The following is a 13,268-nucleotide window of genomic DNA, read 5'->3' as shown; positions in this document are numbered from 1 at the left end:
TGGTGTATCATTACCTAAACGTCGTCGTAATTACCGTGAATATGATGCACGTTTAAAGAATGTTGTAGCTGCATACGATCCTAATAATAAGTTACAATATTAAAAAAATGTAGCCAATGTATTGCGTACCTAAGATCAATGTATCGATATTTTCCAAACTTAACATTACTGTGAATCATAAATTAAGGATGATTAATTATTGTTTATAACGTTTAATTGACATTTTTTTGTATTCTCTTATAATTTTTTGACTTAAAATATTTGTTTACATTATGAGTAAATTCATTAATGATAAATTATCCATTTTTATGTAAATCAGAGATAATTTTGATATTGTTTAGTAAAAATAATAATAAATATTCTAATAATAATAATAATAATGATATGTAAGCATTACGTTTTTTGGTTGCGGTTATTTTGTCGCGGGTATTTTAGTTGATGGATATTTTGTCGCGGGTATTTTGTCGCGGGGATTTTGGTTTGCGGGTATTTTGTCTTCGGGTCAAATGTTACGTAGCCCAGATATTGATGATAAAAAATAACCCGCTCAGAATATCAAGATAATTATGATAAATTTGAATTAGTTACAAAGAAAGGTATATTTCCATATGAGTATATTGATAGGTGGAGTAAACTAGATGAAACACAGCTACCAGAAAAGAAATTGTTTTATTCAAAATTAAATGATTGTCATATATCAGATGAGGTTTATGAACATGCTAATAAAATCTGGGATACATTTCAGTTAAATACTATTGGTGAATATTCAGATCTATATTTAAAGACTGATGTTCTCTTACTAGCAGATATATTTGAAAAATTCCGTTCAAGCTGTACGGAAACTTATAATTTAGACCCATTACATTATTATACAGCACCGGGTCTTGCATTCGATGCAATGCTAAAGAAAACAAATATTGAACTTGAGCTTTTGAATGATGTAGATATGCTTTTATTTATTGAGAAAGGTATAAGAGGAGGAATGGCACAGTGTTCAAATCGTTATGCAAAAGCCAATAACCCATATATGGGTAAAGATTATAATCCCAATGATGAAACATCATACTTGATGTATTTTGATGTTAATAATCTGTATGGTGCTGCCATGTCACAACATTTACCATATAGTTCTTTTCAATGGACAGAAAGTATAACTGATCCATCAACTCATGACATTGTTTCAATTTATGATGATGATAAAATCAGTGAAGCTATCAGGAAAATTCCTGATGATTCCTCTGAAGGGTATATCCTGGAGGTAGATCTGGAATATCCCGAAGAGCTTCATGATTATCACAAAGATTTGCCCTTATGTCCAGAGCACATGGTAACACCAAATGGAAAAAGTTCTAAACTTATAACATCACTCGAACACAAAATAAATTATGTTATTCATTATAGAAATCTTAAACAATGTTTAGCTCTAGGAATGCGATTGATTAATGTTCATAAAGTATTAAAATTTAATCAAAGCCCATGGTTAAAAGAATATATTGACTTGAATACAGATGAACGAAAGCTGGCTAAAAATGAATTTGAAAAAAATTTTTTCAAATTAATGAATAATGCAGTTTTTGGAAAAACAATGTAAAATCAAAGAAAAAATAGAGATGTAAAACTAGTTAAAGAATGGCGAGGCCGTTATGGTGCTCGGTCATACATTGCAAAGCCAAATTTTCACAGCAGTTTAATTTTCGATGGAGACTTTTCATTAATTGAAATGAGACGTGTAAATGTAGAATTTAAAAAACCAATATATATTGGATTTGCTATACTTGAATTGTCAAAAACTTATATTTATGATTTCCATTATAATTATATACATCAAACAATACCACACAATCAAGTAAAATTAATGTATACAGATACAGATAGTCTGATTTATCATTTTAAAGTTCCTGATATTTATGCGCTAATAAAGCGAGATATCAATAAATTTGATACCTCAGACTATCCACAAAATAATATTTATAATATTCCACTGGTCAATAAGAAAATTGTTGGACTTATGAAGGATGAAAATAATGGCAAGATAATGGAAGAGTTTGCTGGTTTAAGAGCAAAACTTTATACTTTTAGGGTTCATGGTGAACCAGATAAAATGAAAGCTAAAGGTGTAAAAAATGCTACTATTAGAACAATAACATTTAATGACTATAAACAATGTCTTTTTGAGCATGATAATTTAGTAAAAAGTCAGTGGATGATAAAAAGTAAAAAACATGAAGTAAATACAATAAGCCAAAAAAAGTTGGCATTAAGTTGGAATGATGACAAAAGAATGAGATTAAATGATTCATCAGACACATTACCATGGGGTCATAAAGATATAATAATATTAGAATAATTTAAATTATATTTTAGATTTAGAAAAAAATGTATTTAGAATAATAAAATTTTACTAAAAAAAGAAAAAAAAAATTTTTCTTATTTTTTATAACCACCACCAACTATTCTAGAGAGATAAAATATTCAAAATTAATTTTAAGTAATGACATTTGCTTTAAAATGATGCAATTAAAATTTTATTTAGAATAATTATTCTAAATAAATTTTAAATTTTATTAAAATTTAATTATCTATGTTATGAATTGATGACTGAAATAATTAAATTTTAATATATATATATATATATATAATTCAAAAATAATAAAAATTTTTATTTAGAATAATTATTTTAAATAAATTTTAAATTATATTAAAATTTAATTATCTATGTTATGAATTGATGACTTAAATAATAATCATTCTAAAATATATATTTTAACATGATTGGTAATATTGACATCGAGTAATTTAAAATACTATAGTATAAAAATTTTTTTATCTATACTATGAGTGGTTAAATGACAATAATTTATTATATTTTTTTTATTTGTGGTATATGTATTTTATTTTCTATTCAATTAATTTATTTTGAATTCAATTAAACAATTATTATTTATCAAGATATATGTATTTTGCTTGCACTCATCGCTCTCTCTAGTAACTTTTCACTAACAATTTGCGCATGGGGTTTAATGGCTATATGATAAATCTAGTATAATTCAGAAACTATAGCAATATACTATTACGAATAGAATTTTTTCATGTCCGTTTAAAAATTGAGCATGTCTTAATGTACGCTTGAGTATAAAAACGAAAAAGTGCGCATAGATTTCATCAGTAGTTAAGAAAAATCGGGTGAAAGAGTTTCACATCAAATTTATAAAAGAACAAAATGTAAGTAACTATGTCAATAATTTTAATAAATGACAAAATAATTTAAATTGTAAATTTTAAAAGTTTTTTTACATTTTAAAAAATTTTTTTAGTATGTCCATATTAAAAATCTATATCCCACCAGCGTGGATTAATCTTGATATTCCATATCTATCATTTTGATAGAATATGAAATATCAAGGTTTTTATTGCTAAAAAAACCTTTAGAAGGCAAAAAAATTATGGTCAAAGGAGTGGAGGCAAAAATAATTTTGAATATTAAGAGGGAGTATTTGTGGTTCAAAGAAAATATGTCACATAAAACTCCAGTAAATGTACATTTTGGATATGTGCATCTTGTAAGTACTTTTTCTTATTTTTGTAAGTATTTGATTTTTTTGAGTTTATAAAAATAATTTTTTGTTTTTTTTCTCTAGACTAGTGATGCCTGCAGGCTTATTATTATAGATAAATGAAAATAATATTTTTGTATCAATAAAAAAAAAAAAATGTAATCATAGAAATAATCTTAAAAAAATATTATATAAATTAGATAAATATATTTTTGTAAGGAAAATAAATATATATATATATATATATATATATATATATATATATATATATATATATATATATATATATATATATATATATATATATATATGTATATTAATTAATAAAAAAAATACTCATTGTAATATTTGGAAATATTGATGTGCAGATACTTGTATAAAATACTTTAATTTTTAATTTGATGATTCTTTGAGAGCTACGGCTCTAGAATAAAATAAAAACGATTATTTATGTATCTATTTAAGCAAAATAAAATTCAGTTATCAAAAACAATATTTTGTTATTTTTTTTTTAAAATTAATAATATATTGTGTGACAAGGGATGAAACACGACGAGGTTGGCTACCTGAACCGCAGGGGGACGAGAGCCGACATCACTCGCAGTCAGAAAATCATGTTTTTATCCCGAGTCACACACTGTTTTTTCATGATTACATGCATCGGAACTTTAAGATTCAATGTCAGCAGCCAGTAAGAAACAAGTTAATTTCAAGTAAATGATGCTAATACTGTTAGGTAATGAGAAATCTGTGATTTACAGTCACTTATTAAATAGTAAATAAGACAAAAATACTATTTTCATTCTTTTTTTTTTTTTTTTTTTTTTTTTTTTTTTTTTTTATTAATCTGATTGGGTTAATTGAAACTGTCACTTAACAAATGAAATGTGTAAACTTTAGTGGCAAGTAAACAAAAATGAGAGTAATAATGCTGCAAGTGAACATTAAATATAACTGGCATCGGGCAGAAACATGAATGTTTTTGACTGCTGCATGAAGGTATTTTTGAATTTCGTTAGCAGTTGTTTTCAGCATCAGCTTTAAATTGGCTTATTTCGATGGGCTATAGAGACACTGAAACTTCAAGTTTTTCGATGCTGGTATCATAAAAAAAATAAAGTTAAAAAAAAACTAAAGAAAAAAAAAATGTAATCCTTGAAATAATTTTTTAGTTTTTTTCAAAAAAGATTAAATAATATTATAGGGTAACTATGATTAAAAAAAAAATTTGTCAGATTTAAATTTAAAAAAAAAAAAATGTTATTATTTATTATGATAATAATAATCATATTAATTAATAATAATGATAAAAAATGAATATTAGTAAAAAATAATTATAAGTGAAAAAAAAATAATTATAATGAAACAAAAAAATTATTATAAATAAATAAAAAATTATGATGAAATAAATAAGGAAATAAAAAAAATTCAATCCTCAGGATGAGGTGGAGGAATTTCCATCGGTACCACCAACCGACCTGCATCAAAGTCGTTGTCTGGTGATGCTGGTGGTGGTGGTGGTGGTGGTGGTGGTGGTGGTGGTGGTCGTGGTGGTGGTGATGCCCTTCGCTGCATCTCTTCAACAGCAGCAGGAGCACCCTGCAGTTGCTGCTGCATTTGTTGAAATATTCTCAGCTCTCTATAATAACTCGCTCTTGCTCTCCTCACAATTTCTGCTTGTTGAAACAGTTGTTGAGGATTGTGTTGTCGCTGTTGCTGTTGAGGTTGGGGTTGGTGCGCTTGCTGATGTTGATGTGGATGGTGTCGTTGATGCTGTTGTTGTTGTTGTTGTTGGTGGTGTTGTTGATGCTGGAGCTGTTGTTGTTGTTGCTGCTGTTCTGGTTGGTGTTGTTGGTGCTGATGTTCTTGTTGTTGCGGTATTTCAGGCCCCATCACCAAAATATTATTAATTCCAGCAACATTTGGTTCTGCACTAGCAGCAGCATCTCTCCATTGAACTCGTACTGCGGGCAAAAGTTGGGCTTGCACCCTATACCACCAGAACTTGCGATGATGATTAATGTGTAAAGTGGTCTTTAAACCATTGATCAATATTTTGGCACCGTTCAGGGTTCCGGAAACTCGTAAATGAGTGGATAATTGGCTGTGGAGCTCTCTTTTTAAATCGACAATGTTGAATCGGAAAAATTCCGCATACGGGCGCGGAATATAATCCTCATATGAGATTTCCCCGACAATAATTCGCCTTCTCTCATGAGGAAAATAAATTCCGTCTCTGACGGGGAAACGTTCATCATCGACGAAATTGTTGGGGAAATCACCATGTTCGTTTTAACTCCGGAACCACCAGAAACGGTAAACATCGTTGATAATTAGTTCTGTGACCACATTATCAATTGTAACCATTGCCCCCAGCACGGCCCCATGCTGCTGGTGGTAATCATTCACTTGAGTTTGAATGAGGCTGAAGAAATCTTCATCATTATTAAATAATACCTCCCACTCTTGGGGCACAACAACGCTATATCTAATGTTTGTCTGTAACATAAAAAAAGGATTTAAAAGAATAATTTGAATATCCCGATAAATAAAAATTCAACTATTAAAATTATTTTTAACTTCCCGCTAAGAAAATCGACGATTTTCAAAAATTTCGGGAAGTTATTGTTTTCACCCCGATTTTTGAAAATCGAGTTTTCATCAGATGTCGACGTTTTGAGGTCCTAGGAAGCTATTCTGACTATTTTCAGAATGATGTCCGAGTGTGTGTATGTGTGTGTGTGTGTGTGTGTGTGTGTGTGTGTGTGTGTGTGTGTGTGTGTGTGTGTATGTGTGTAAACTCTTTGTAACTTTTTAACTAATAAATCGATTTGGATGGTTGAGGTGGCAATCGAAAGAGCTTGTTGGCCGTCAACTTTTCTAACAATTTCAGATCATTTGATCGAATAGACTCGAAAATATTTGCGAATTACGAAAAAAAAAAAAAAAGTTTTTTTTTAGTTTTTTATTGATTTCTCAGAAACGACTCATACGATCGACTTCAAAATCTAATCAGCTCTAGTACTCAATAAAACGCGTCGATTGCCACCTCAAACATCAAAATCAGATAATTCGTTCGAGAGTTATCGCGGGAGAAAGAAATGGTGAAAAATGTTTTTTTCTAAATATTTTTAAAACGACCGACGCGATCGATTTCAAATTTCAATCAGCTCTAGAATTTAATAAAACGCGCCGATTGCCGCCTTAGACATCTCAATCGGTTAATTTCTTCGAGAGATATCGCGGGAGAAAGAAATGGTGGATAATGGTTTTTTTCAAATACTTTCGAAATGACTGACCCGATTAATTCCAATTTTTTTTTTTTAGTATTTTGAAAGCATTTCAAAAACGACTTGATGAATCAATTCAAAAATCTGATCAGTTATAGAACTCAATAAAACATGTCGATTGTCGCCTTGAACGTCTTAATCGGTTTATTCGTTCAAGAGATATCGTTTGAAAAAAAATCGTAAAAAACGTATTCTTTCGAAAACAAAGGCATACAAAAGTATTTTCGAGCTCGAAGAGAAAATGTATCTACAACAATTTTCTGAGCTCAAAGAGCTCGAAATAGGCGGGAAGTTTTGGAGCTGGCCCGCAGGGTCAACCGAGAGACCGATTTTTTTCATAAGAAATAATTTAAATATTGGGATGAATAAAAAAAAAATACCTTATCATTAAAATGATTTTTTTAAAAAAAAAATAATTTAAAATATTACGATAAATAAAATTTCAACCAATAAAATTATTTTTTGTATAAGAAATAATTTAAATATTGCGATGAATATAAAATATTTAATCATTAAAGTGATTTTTATAAAAAAATAATTTAAAATATCACGACAAATAAATAAATTTACTAACAATTAAAATGATTTTTATAAAAAAAAAAATAATTTGAAATATCACGATAAATAAAAAAATTTACTAACAATTAAAATGATTTTTATAAATAAATAAATAATTTAAATATCCTGATAAACAAAATTAACTAACTATTTAAAATTATTTTTATAAAAAATAATTTAAATATCACGACAAATAAAAAAACTAATTAACAATTAAACTTATTTTTTTATAAAAAAATAATTAAAATATTCTGATAAATAAAAATTGAGTAACAATTAAAATTATTTTTCTATAAAAGAATAATTTAAATATCCCGATAAATAAAAATTCAACCATTAAATTATTTTTTTATAACAAATAATTTAAATATCGCGATGAATAAAAAATATCTAACCATTAAAATGTTTTTTTTATAAAAGAATAATTTAAATATCCCGATAAATAAAAATTTAACCATTAAATTATTTTTTTATAACAAATAATTTAAATATCGCGATGAATAAAAAATATCTAACCGTTAAAATGTTTTTTTTTATAAAAGAATAATTTAAATATCCCGATAAATAAAAATTCAACCATTGAATTATTTTTTTATAACAAATAATTTAAATATCGCGAGGAATAAAAAATATCTAACCATTAAAATGTTTTTTTTTTTTTTTTATAAATAACAATTTAAATAAAAAATTAACTAACTATTAAAAATTATTTTTATGAAAACATAATTCAAATATCACGACAAATACAAACTAATTAACAATTGGATTTATTTTTTTTTTTTATAAAAAAATAATTTTAATGGCTAGCTATTTTTATCGATATATTTTAATATTTAACTGAAATGAAATCAACACATACCATTATTGTTGTTGTTGTTGTTGTTTTTGTTGTTGTTGTACTTGTTATTGCTGTTATTATTGATCGGATTTCCTTTTTTTAACTTTTTTAATAATGAAAATTTTTAAACTTTGAATTCAAAAAAACCGAAGAGTTAGTTGTTGGAGAGACAATCAAATACGTCGCAATAATAAAAACTGATACATGTACCAACTTATAGCTTTTTAAGACATTTGAATCTGATGGGAACCATACAACGGAAAATACCCCTTCCACTAACCAAAAAAAGTTTATTTTTTTTTTTTTAAGTTTGATGTTATGAAAATAAAAAAATCGGTCTGTCGGTTGACCCTGCGGGCCAGCCCCAAAACTTCCCGCTGTTTTCGACCTCAAAGAGCTCGAAAACATTAGTGTAGATATATTTTCGAGCTCTTCGAGCTCGAAAATGCTATTACATGCAATTGTTTTTTTATGATCCTTTCAAGCTCTAACAAGTTACCTGTTATGCTGAAGGTTGAAAATTTAAGAATCGAAAATCATGAAAGAAGCGGTTTTTAAAATTTAGTTCCTGATTTTGTTCAGTAAAATAAGTGTATTGAGGCAGAAATCAATGTCGGGGTTCAAAATCAAGATTTAAATAAATTTTGACTCATGTAAGAAACAATAAAGTATGAAATATCCGATAAAAATATTAAAAACTACGTTTCATCGATTTTTTTGTTGATAATATGATTTAAACTAAAAACCAAGTTCGATGACATTATATGATCAAAAAAAACCATAAAAAAGATGAGTTGGTATGATATCAGGCACATTTTAGTACGTTATATTCTGATTTATCCGGAAAAAATAACATAAAATGTTATTTTTTTAACTTTTCAACGCCGATATCTTTTGAACTAATCAATCGATTTTGATAGTTGACGTGGCAATCGGCGCGTTTTATTGAGTTCTAGAGCTGATTTAAATTTGAAATCGATCGCGTTAGTCGTTTCGAAAATATTTAGAAAAAACCGTTTTTCACTATTTCTTTCTCCCGCGATAACTCTCGAACGAATTATCCGATTTTGATGTTTGAGGTGGCAATCGACGCGTTTTATTGAGTACTAGAGCTGATTAGATTTTGAAGTTGATCGTATAAGTCGTTTTTGAGAAATCAATAAAAAACTAAAAAAAAAATTTTTTTTTTTCGTAATTCGCCAATATTTTCGAGTCTATTCGATCAAATAATCTGAAATTTTTAGGAAAGTTGAAGGCCAACAAGCTCTTTCGATTGCCCTCTCAACCATCCACATCGATTCATCAGTTCAAAAGTTACAAAGAGTTCACACACACACACACACACACACACACACACACACACACACACACACACACACACACACACACTCGGACATCATTCTGAAAATAGTCAGAATAGCTTCCTAGGACCTCAAAACGTCGACATCTGATGAAAACTCAGTTTTCGAAAATCGGGGTGAAAACAATAACTTCCCGAAATTTTTGAAAATCGTCGATTTTCTTAGCGGGAAGTTAAAAAGATATATTTTTTTTTATTTAAATTATGGTATAAAACAATTTATTCAAAATCACATTTTTTCATTGAATTTTTTATTAATAATTAAAAGAATTTGAACATGCCGCTTGTTTAAATGTGTATATTCGCGCCAAAGTTTTCACTTCTCGCTTCAACTATGTATAGTTACATACTTAAACTGTACTAAAAAAATATTTTTTTCATTTAAATGCATCAAACTATTATTATATTATTAGAAAAAATTTATTTCCCATCAATATAAAATTATTTTTATGCTAATTATTCATTGAAAAATTATTTTAATAATTTTTTGATTTGTTTCATATCTCACTTGCTCTGTATAGGGACATTCTGTTGGGTCCATGAGAACAACCAATGGCGTGTTATCCCTATAAAATTTCCACGAATCAGCAAGTATATATTTTTTACTAGCAAATAATATATACTTAATTGTGCATATATTTGGTTTACAAAAAATGTCTGAGTTGTAGTCTGACATGTGATAAAATAATATTCATTTTATATTGTTTTTCCATAAACGATTTAAAGTAAGTATTTATTATTTCTGCAATAATTTTTTTTTTTTTTATATACTTATATATTTATAATTTTTCAAATTCTAATTTATTTTCAACAGTTCTTAATATAAAAAAATGAAATTCAAATTATATATGCCGGGGGAGTGGAGACATATATATAAAAATTATTTACAATTACAACTGGAGATACAAATTCAAGATTTTCTTGATAATAATGAAAATGTCAATGTTGCATTTCTCATTATTAATGGCTTATCTTATAAAATAAGTCTGTGTAAAATTTGCAGAAAAATGCGGCTATGCAGAAATGGCTCGAACTTGAGGCGAGCACTCAAGGGTACCATAGATCTTGTGAGTGATTTTTAACATTAGTACTCTATTTTTTTTCTATTTTTTTTCTATTTTGTTATTATCAACACTAACCCATGATTATTTTTTTCTGTTGCAGAGATCCGATTCGGTACAAGTAACTTTTTCACATTAAAATTAAATGTTTTTTTCCTTATTTCATTATAATTTTTATTTCATCTTAATTATTTTTTTATTGCAAAAATAAGTTGCTTATATAAATCTTAATAAATAAAACCATTTTTTAATTTAATTCTATGGCTAATTTTTTTTCATTTTTTTCTTTTTGATTATAGTTATCCTACAAGATTATTTAATCTTTTTTAAAAATGAAAAAATCACTTTTGATTTACGGGGTAACGGTAACCGATTGTCAATTCAAGTTAATTCACGTTCAAACACTGGAAACCTCAGATAAAGAGTCTTTAACATTTTTTTAAAAACCATATCAAAGAGCTAGAAATTTCATATTTTCAAAAATTCTAATTCATCTCTGAGAAAAATTGTTTTAAAATTCTCATTTACTCTATGAGTGCAACAGAGACAGCCCCATTTTTTTTTTCTGAGTGTGAGAAAGAGGTCCGGTGCCGTATCCCCTTTAAAATTTGCAATTAAAAAGTGTATTTTTCTTAACTTAAAAGTGGAGAAAGGTTTTTTATTAAGTACGATTTAAAAAAAATTTTTTTTTTAATATGATTGATTTTTTTTCTTTATTATATAAGAATTAATGGTTTTTACATTAGCTGTTACATATCATTCAAGTGTAATTATTTCCACTAATTTTTTTTGGTAATTGCCCCCGTTTTGATATTTGCTTGTGATTTGATGATCGTTGTGGGAGATCTAAAGTCAAATTATTCATATCAGTGAAAGCCTCATGATATTGGATGGTGTACAAGACTTCAGTTGGTGGTGATAATTTTAAATCTATTGCATTGAAGTACTCGGCAGGATTTGGAAATAAAGTAAAGTCTTGTTCTTTTTTAAACCACCAGAATAAAAATTGATGGTTCAGGTAAAGTGTTGCTGTAGTACCCCCGAGTGTGATTGTTGTTCCTTCACTTTCTCCAACAAATAGTTGATGTTGTTGAATCAAAGGGTTGATAATTTTGCACAGTTCCTCTTCCTTGTATGCGCACCATTCATTGGGGTAAATCAATTTATACATGACATTGATTGACGTCTTTGCAATTATTTTTCTGAAAAAGAAAATAATATTTTAATTGTAACATAAGAATAATAAATTTTTAAATACTTTAGTTATCAAATTATTAATAAAGTATTTGAGTTAAAATTTTTTTTAATAATTAACAAAAATAAATCTAAAAATAATTAATAATCAATTATAAATTACTTACATGAGCTATGAGTAACTGTTGAAATAAATTTTTCAAAGAGATGAACAAGACACGTCCTAGTGATATTATGTCACATTGAAACTTTTTTTAAATGTAAGAAGTATTCCTTAGGGATCTGGTATATATATCCATGATCCCACCTATTGCCTTAACCCCTTCTATCAATATGCGTGACACTTAATAAACGTTATATCCTAAGAAAAATAGATCAGATTCCTGTGTCACAAAATTCAAATAATTGCAAATTCAATTTGATTGGATATTATGTTTAAAAATAACGGTACAGCACATGCGAATGTGCAAAAACGTTCGCGAAAATAAAGTAGAAGGGATATATGTCTACACATCAATGTCTTATGACAGTGGTAACATAGGAGTATCTTATGCTGGTGAGGACATTGGAATGTGCCCCCACGAATTTCCCTCCCTCATTATCTAATATATATATTTTTCTAAAATCTAGTATATTTCAACGACGATTGTTATTAAAATAAATAAATATTTAAATTAATTATTATATAAATTCTATTAATTCCAATATTTATCATCAGCAAACTATTTGTAAATAAAAAATTACTTGAAAATAATTCAAACGCAAATTATTTAGAAACATTTTTACATGCTGATCAGATAAAGAAATATCTTTAGCAAACATTATTTTTAAATAATTATCATCAAAAATAGTCTATAGTCTTATAAGATAATATTTTTTAATAATTATTTAAAAAAAATTGTGCATACACACATCAATGTCTTGAGACATTGGAATGTACTCTACAGAATAATTCGCTCTCCTTCATTAATTAAAAGTTCTATTCATTTATTTATAGTTAGCAAAGAACAGTAAATAAGATTTTTAAATTCAATTAAAAATCAGTACTTAAATTATTATTAAAAAAAAATTTTAATAATTATGATTTAAGTATAATTTTGATAAAAATTTATTATCAAAAGAAAATATATTTTTTTTGGCCCACATGATACATATATTTTTTAAACATTATATTCAAATTTTAAAAAAATCTTCATGTCTAATAAAATAAATATTTTTATTGTTCCTTAATTTGTAAAAATATTTTTTAGATTAATAAAAATGTAAATCTGTTTTATGACATCAGACTGTGATGGTATTTGAAATAATCCAATAATGTGATTTTGAATTATTAATCATGTCTGCAATGTTGGTTTCAAAATGTGTGTTCTAAATAATTTTTAGTCTAATTAATATTATTTTTATTCAAAATTA

At 27.0% G+C, this 13,268-nt stretch overlaps 1 long non-coding RNA gene across 1 annotated transcript in view; it reads right to left on the bottom strand.

Moving 5' to 3' along the window:
- Positions 1-4,982: 4,982 nt before the first annotated feature.
- LOC103574198 (putative cyclin-dependent serine/threonine-protein kinase DDB_G0272797/DDB_G0274007) overlaps positions 4,983-13,268 on the bottom strand; it is a 51,092-nt gene continuing 42,806 nt past the window's right edge. Inside the window, exon 3 of the long non-coding RNA XR_008403895.1 lies at positions 4,983-6,053. This is a non-coding gene — a long non-coding RNA (putative cyclin-dependent serine/threonine-protein kinase DDB_G0272797/DDB_G0274007). The remainder of the gene's footprint in view (positions 6,054-13,268) is intronic.

This window comes from Microplitis demolitor, chromosome 6, assembly GCF_026212275.2.
Source record: "Microplitis demolitor isolate Queensland-Clemson2020A chromosome 6, iyMicDemo2.1a, whole genome shotgun sequence".
Taxonomy (NCBI): Eukaryota; Metazoa; Arthropoda; class Insecta; order Hymenoptera; family Braconidae; genus Microplitis; species Microplitis demolitor.
The sequence above is the reverse complement of the archived record's forward strand: the minus strand, read 5'-3'. Positions and strand labels throughout refer to the sequence as shown.